The following is a 7,244-nucleotide window of genomic DNA, read 5'->3' on the forward strand; positions in this document are numbered from 1 at the left end:
ATTAACATTTGTTTATGTATTTAAATGGTTAAATTTAAGATAATAATCAATTAGTTAGTTATTGATTTAGTTAAATATTAGTTAGTATTTATTAATTAGTATTTATTTATGTGATCATGTTTTCATTTGATTAAAATTGAGATAACTACTCATAGTCATTTCTGTCACTGGAAGATCGTTTGTAGGAAGACTAAGAATAACAGCTACATTTTCCAGTGTCACAGCACACTCACCAATCGGAAGGTGAAATGTGTATGTGTCTGGGTGCTACCTCTCGACTAGAGCATTTACCAGTGTTTTTTGACATTGAACTATTCCAATTGAGAAAACGTGATAAAAATCAATTAACCATAAATGCTCCACCACAGTTTGATTATACCGATCTAGAAATAGTAGATGGTTACATATCAAATTTCATGAACTCTACAAAACCATAACAAACTATTAGTCAAATAATTAATAATTACTAATTTACTACTAACAGTTAATAATTTTCTAATCATAGTAACTAATTTATTAAACTAACACTAAATTTACTATTAATGAGCTAATTTAGTAACTAGTTATATATATATATATATATATATATATATATATATATATATATATATATATATATATATATATAACTTACCAATTATTTAACTATTATTATTAAAAAACTTGTAAATTTATATACACAAAACATATTAATTAAATATCTAACAATAATTATTAATTATTAAAAATACCAAAACAAATTAATTTTGCTAAATCCAATTTAGTAAACTCCAGAATAATAATAATTTAACTTCTAAATTTTATTAACAATACTAAAAATTATTTCAAATAGTTTTTAATTTTCAAAAATTATTATATTATTATTCATATTAAATACTTTACTCAACTGTCGCCTCAATTTTTATTAAATTATTTTTTACATAATTATTTATTTATTTATTTATAAATAAATTGGATATTAATTATTTTTATTTCACTAATAATAAATATTCACTTACTATTAATAATAACTAACCCTAAACCGTATGACAAATCTAATCAACTACAATAATAGTATTTTCTACATAATTATTTATTTATTTATTCATAAATAAATCAATCAGCTAATAATTATTCTTATTTCACGCACTAATAATAAATACTAACTTATTATTAATAATAACTAACTAATCCTAAACCGTATGACAACTCTAATTTAACTACAATAATATTATTATAATATATTTATCTTCTTTTGATATCTAACAATAAATAAATAATTATTACCCGATCAAAAAATATAATCTTCTATAAATTCTACTTTACAAAAATTATACAATAATACTAATAATAATATCGTAGCTCTAATAATAATTAATTATAATTTCCTAAATTATTTCAAATATTTTTAAATATATATTTTTTACTAATCTACTATATTAGTTTAATTCAAACAGTATCATTGATTAATATATTCACTAACGAAATTTAAATATATATTTTAAGTTATTACACTAACTATCATTAACCATCTTTATTTTTAACATTATTTTTAATATTTCAGATATATAAAAAAATTTAAAAACAAACTCACATAATCAAAATAACAGAAATAATTAATAATATAAAATTTAAAATGATCAACATCTTTATATTTCTGCTTCTTTAACATTGTAATTGATTTTTTTTTTCAAAACTTGAAAAAGGTGATGAAGAGAAGGAAAATGGTGGCTAGATGGAAGAAGGATGAAGAAAGGGACATACAAGGAGAGTGGGGTTCAGGTGGGGTTATGTTGGTTTAAAGGGGATCACCGTTCAGGTTATTTGCATGCACGACACGTGACAGAAAGGATATAAATCGGACGGTCTGATTTGTGTAGCTTAAATTAGACTGTTCGATTACTTACCTTCAAGTTGGACTGTCTGATTTCTTCATTCTTGACACTACATCTGCATTAAGCACCCATACATTTCATACCTACTATGTACCTCATTCTAACTTCCATATCTAAATTAAAAACCGACTTTGCATATGCCTTCTCAACCCCACCAAACTCAACACCTGCCAATTTTTCCACAATAATGCTTGCTACACCACCAACAGATGCATTACACTAATTCTCGAATTCTAATGGTCATAGCCTTGACCCGAGTCGCATTCTCTTCACTGCCCCACCATCTCCATCTATCCCAGAAGCCTTACTTACATAGAGATCTATTTCAAGCAACTCAGAATCAGTTGTATCTTATTTCTCATCCGCTAAATCAATTATCTAACAGTTAGTATATTATATTGTCCCGAATATTTTGAACTATCTTGCTATCACTCCCCATTTCAAAATACCCCACCACCTTTAAATAAAGTAACTCCATAATTCTCATCATACAAATAAGATTATTTTTGCACACACATTTCGTCCACACACAATAATCATTTCCACGAAACACCAAAAGAAGCATGATGAGGGAGGAAACATACTCTGACGCAAACTCTTGATTGGCGATTGAATCTCCAACTTTCAGTCAACCAATCAAGCCTCAATGTGTCTCTGAAATTCAAGTAAAGTGCCTTGATCAAACCCTAATTTTTTCTTCCACAGATGACCTATCCAAAAGTTCTAGCAATTTTTTATTTTCTTCAAATTAATATTTCCTCTGATTTTCTTTATTTCTTCTTTTTCTTCCACCAACGTTTAGCAAAACCCACAAAATTTACTTTACCCGATGTGATTAACAAATTTAACGCACCATCAAAAGGTCATAGTCACAGTTACAGATGACAATTTTGCCCGACGTACACTAACCAGTTCTATCCCGACCCAAACGAAGCAGATTTTTAAACGGTTGACTAGGTTTAGAGATGGATTTGTTTAAACTCACTTCTTTTGTTTTAAGTATACGGTAGGTATAAGTATTGTAATGGCCCTTCGCCCATTACTTGCCTAATCTGGCCTCAAAAATATAATTTAATTTATTAGTGATATATATAATTCATATTTTACATATATATTTTATTTGATATGTGTGTGCGCGTGTGTGCTTGCGTATATGTGTGCATGAATATAAAATCCTAATTTTCTTATCAGATATGCCTCAATGCCTTAGTTCTTTCGTTAACCATTGTCTTCCTTTTTTCTATGCCTCATTGTTTTTGCGAATGTTAATTTCTTCCTCCCCTTTATAATTCCATGCCTTAATTTGCTGAGTGTTAATACCATCCTCTTCAACTCTACTTCTCTCCAACTCTATGCCGCTCATTCTCTTCTTATTCTGAAACTTTCAAAGAGAGAGAGAGAGAGATTCTATCGGCACATTAGGCATGGGGGAGTTTTATTCTAAAAAGACAATTAAAGTAGAGCCTACGTGACTATAATAATATTATATTATTAATAGAAAAACTATTATTTTTATCCATCGATGTTTAAAACTATCTATAGAAAAAACAAAACTAATGTTATAACAAAAAAAAATGAGTGTAGTATGATAAAAATATCCAAATACTACAAGACCACTCTAAATCTCCAATTACTTTCATCATTCTCATCACCACCAATTCTACTACCATTCACACTCACCTCACTCAGAACTTCAAGTCCCACTACCTCTTCTTGTTTCTTTTCTCAAATAATTGGAATTGCAACTTGAGCAAGCTTAGAAGATACTACCATAAACAAACAAAAAATCACGACAACGATAAAAGTTAATTAATGGATCAAAAGTAGTAGACTTCCTGTGAATACATACCAAATAAAGTTAAACGAAAAAAAGATAAATTTTTTAATTAAATTTTTGCTTTTTAAGAAATTTAAGTTAAATCAGGAAAGAAAATATAAGGAACACAGAAAAAAAAATGGCACAAAGGAGATCAAAATTGTTTAATCAAAATTTTTGCTTGTGTCTAAATTTACCACTCTCTTCTTCCTTCTTTCTTTCCTCATTTTCTGGATCTCAGTTCCTTCTTTTTCTTTCAGATACACTTTTTTTTGTTAGATTTGAATGTTATCGTAGTTATTTTTTATGAAGTTGTAATGTAAGTTGGGATTGATGTACAATGTGAAAGATTTGTTAGGCAAGGTAAAATTTAGGTAAAGAAAATGTTCAAAATTTTGGTCTTGCTAGATGAAGAGGAGAGGAAGTTGGGATGTGAGGAGAGAAAAATGTGAAAATGGTGGTGGTGGTGGTGATAATCAAGAGCGCAATTTAGGAATTTAGAATACTTTTTTAGTGTTTGGAAATTCTTGTCATTAGGAACTTATCTTTCATGATTACAACATTAATTTCATTTTTTATGGATAGTTTTGTCAACGTTCTAAACATCCGTAGGTAAAAATAATAGTTTTTCTATAATACCTTTACTATTAGAATGTCACGTTTCCGGCTGTGCCATTCTGATAGCGAGGATATTACACTACTTCTGTCTATATAATAATAAGTAGGAGCCTTTACTTAAAATTCTTATTGACTTTTCTTTGGAAAATCGGTCATATTTTTTTTTTGTTGCACGTACATACATGCATATATTATCATCACAACACTTTTATATTTACAAGAATAATTTATATAAGTAATGTATAGACATATATTATATAATTATAAATTCTATCATTCACTACAAAGATTTATAACAATAATAAGGGTGGGAGAAAATATCTAAGATAAATAAACAAATTCAAATCTACAAACAAACTAATGTACGTCCAAAAGTTTAGTAATTTTCTCATTGACTTTCTCGTCCATTTTTTGAAAAATATAGAGTTGTAGGAGGGTGAGAACCTAATCCAAAGACGAGGATAAGGGAATGCCATAAAAATAATAAAAATATATACACTGATCAACTCACATGTCAAAAAAATTATCTTTATTTTCAAAATTGTTTTACTATATATTTATGCATATCTTAATATTTCTTAGTTATATATGTTTTAGGAAACCCAAAATAAATTTTTAAAGCTTTTTGTAGAAACCAAAGACAAGTCTAAAGGACTTTCTACCCAACAAACTTTTCTCACTCATTCCTATCCATTCAACACATAGACCAAAGTCTCAGGATAATACTGAGTTCAATCACAACTAGAAAATGGATTAATACAGACAGATTTAGTCTTTATTACAGACGGATTTTTGGTTACTGACGAAATTACCGACGGATTTTGTCCCTCTGTAAAAGCCCCGTCGGAAATTATTTAACAACGGATTTTTTCCGTCTGAAAATTACAGACGGATTTTTAGCAGTTACCGACAGATTTTTCCTCTGTAAATTTTCTATCCATTTCCCAAAGGCGACGAACTTTCTGACGGATTTTTCATCTGTAATTACAGACGAATTTTTCGACAGATTTTCCGTCTGTAATTACAGACGGATTTTCAGACAGATTTTCCATCTGTAATTACAGACAGATTTGTCGAAGGATTTTTCGTCTGTAATTACAGACGGATTTTCCGTCTGTAATTACAGACAAATTTTCTGACAGATTTTTTGTCTGTAATTTGAACTTTGGAAAATCATCCCGTTCTGATTACAGACAGAAAATCCGTCTGTAAATCCGTTAGTAAGATAAAATAGAATTTTTTTTTAGATTTTTCCATTGCAAAATGAATACTTTAGATTTATTTTCTAAATTTACTCCATCAAACACTGTCAATTGAAAAAAGAAAGCCAAATATCACATAAATAAACATAATATTCATTACATGATACCTATAAAATTGGATGTTATTTTTCAATATCATTGGCCAATATCTCATTGTCTTAATAAAAAAATACCCAAAAAAAATAAGATGACCATCCCAATGTTACATGAATGTCACAAATTACACTTAGCACTTAAAGATAGAATAATCTAAAATATTAATAGATAACTAAGTTGCATTAGCAGCATCAAGCTCCACATTGAAAGTTAATCTTGACATCTCCTGACTGAAATAGAATTAAATCCGAATTGGAATTGGAGTAAATCAATCTATGCCAAAGAATCAAAACATAGAAAAACAGAGAGAACAACAAAAGCAAACAGAGATCAGAACAAAAATAAAATAATTAAAGGGTTCTTCACAGAGTGCGAAATGAAAAAGAAAATTTAAAAGAACTCACATGGGCTAAGCAAATTCAAACCAGCAGGAAGCCTAGGCACAACAACAACAGGATGATTCTGCACACACGCCAAAAAATCCTCAGACGGTTCTACAAATACAACTCATCGTAAGATTCAACAACACTAGGGAAATTATAGTTAAGAGAAGGATCAAGTTAAGAGAAGCTCAGGCATTTTTAAGCGAAATGCAAAATGGCTCCACTGAAAAATATAATCTGATCAGGATTCATGTCATAAGAGTTCATTGGATTCACATACCTGTAAACTACTTGTGCCGCAGCCTACAACTGTGATAGTCCCACCGGTAACAGCTGCACCTGCGAGGAAGTAGCTGGCACTAGAAGCATCGCCTTCAACAAAAGCATTCCCAGGAGACCTGGTAGGAAACTTCCAATTATAGTCACAATAATTTAATTCTGAAATCTTTACAACTCAATAATAGAAACTTACTTGTACTTTTGACCTCTGTGGACCAAGAACCTATCTCAGAGGGCCAAAGGAGCTGCCATGAGCAACGCAGTCAAGTATTGACTGCTAATTGATCCAGACAACTTTCAATACGTGTTCTAAGAGCCGAAAGGCGCTCTACTATTTTCTTTGACAAGTGATCTCCAAGTGACTGAGCAAAATCAACAGGTTTAGGAATTCGTAGACCGGGGACATAGACCGAAACTTCTCCAATACTCCCTGGTTTCCTTCTGTTTCCACCGGAGTCCTTTGGAGTCGACACCAGGCACCCCATGTCTGGAGCCTTGCTATACGTTCGAAATGCTTATGTGTATTATATACAATAAATAAACCACCCCTCAAGAATCCTGTGTTTCAATAAGACAGTGACTTTCGATTGTCTCCGACATCAAGCAGAGCAAATTTAACAAATAGTGCTGGGAATAATGGTCCCACAATATATTGGTTTGATTCAAAGAGATAAAAATGTTTGATTTGATTCAAAGATTCTTCATTTCCAGGAACAAACTTTCAAGGAAGCTGAGAGATTAACACTAGAAAAACCATCAACTTGACTAATTAAATGCCAAGTTGCCAAAACAACCAAAAAAAGAGGTAGCAGGTTACACTCACAAGCAGCATTACATTCAACTTGTAACTAAACTCTTCTACAATATTTTAAACTTGACAAATATTTTATTTGGAGCCATTAATTTTATACTTTTT

General features: G+C 30.1%; 1 long non-coding RNA gene across 1 annotated transcript; it reads right to left on the reverse strand.

The window, feature by feature from the left end:
• Nucleotides 1–6,071: 6,071 nt before the first annotated feature.
• On the reverse strand, nt 6,072–6,578 carry LOC112799848 (uncharacterized). The gene is made up of 3 exons (XR_003201239.2): nt 6,522–6,578; nt 6,330–6,447; nt 6,072–6,128 (listed from the first exon to the last, which is right to left on the reverse strand). It is a non-coding gene; the product is annotated as an uncharacterized lncRNA (long non-coding RNA).
• Nucleotides 6,579–7,244: the final 666 nt, after the last annotated feature.

Source organism: Arachis hypogaea, chromosome 5, assembly GCF_003086295.3.
Source record: "Arachis hypogaea cultivar Tifrunner chromosome 5, arahy.Tifrunner.gnm2.J5K5, whole genome shotgun sequence".
Lineage (NCBI taxonomy): Eukaryota > Viridiplantae > Streptophyta > Magnoliopsida > Fabales > Fabaceae > Arachis > Arachis hypogaea.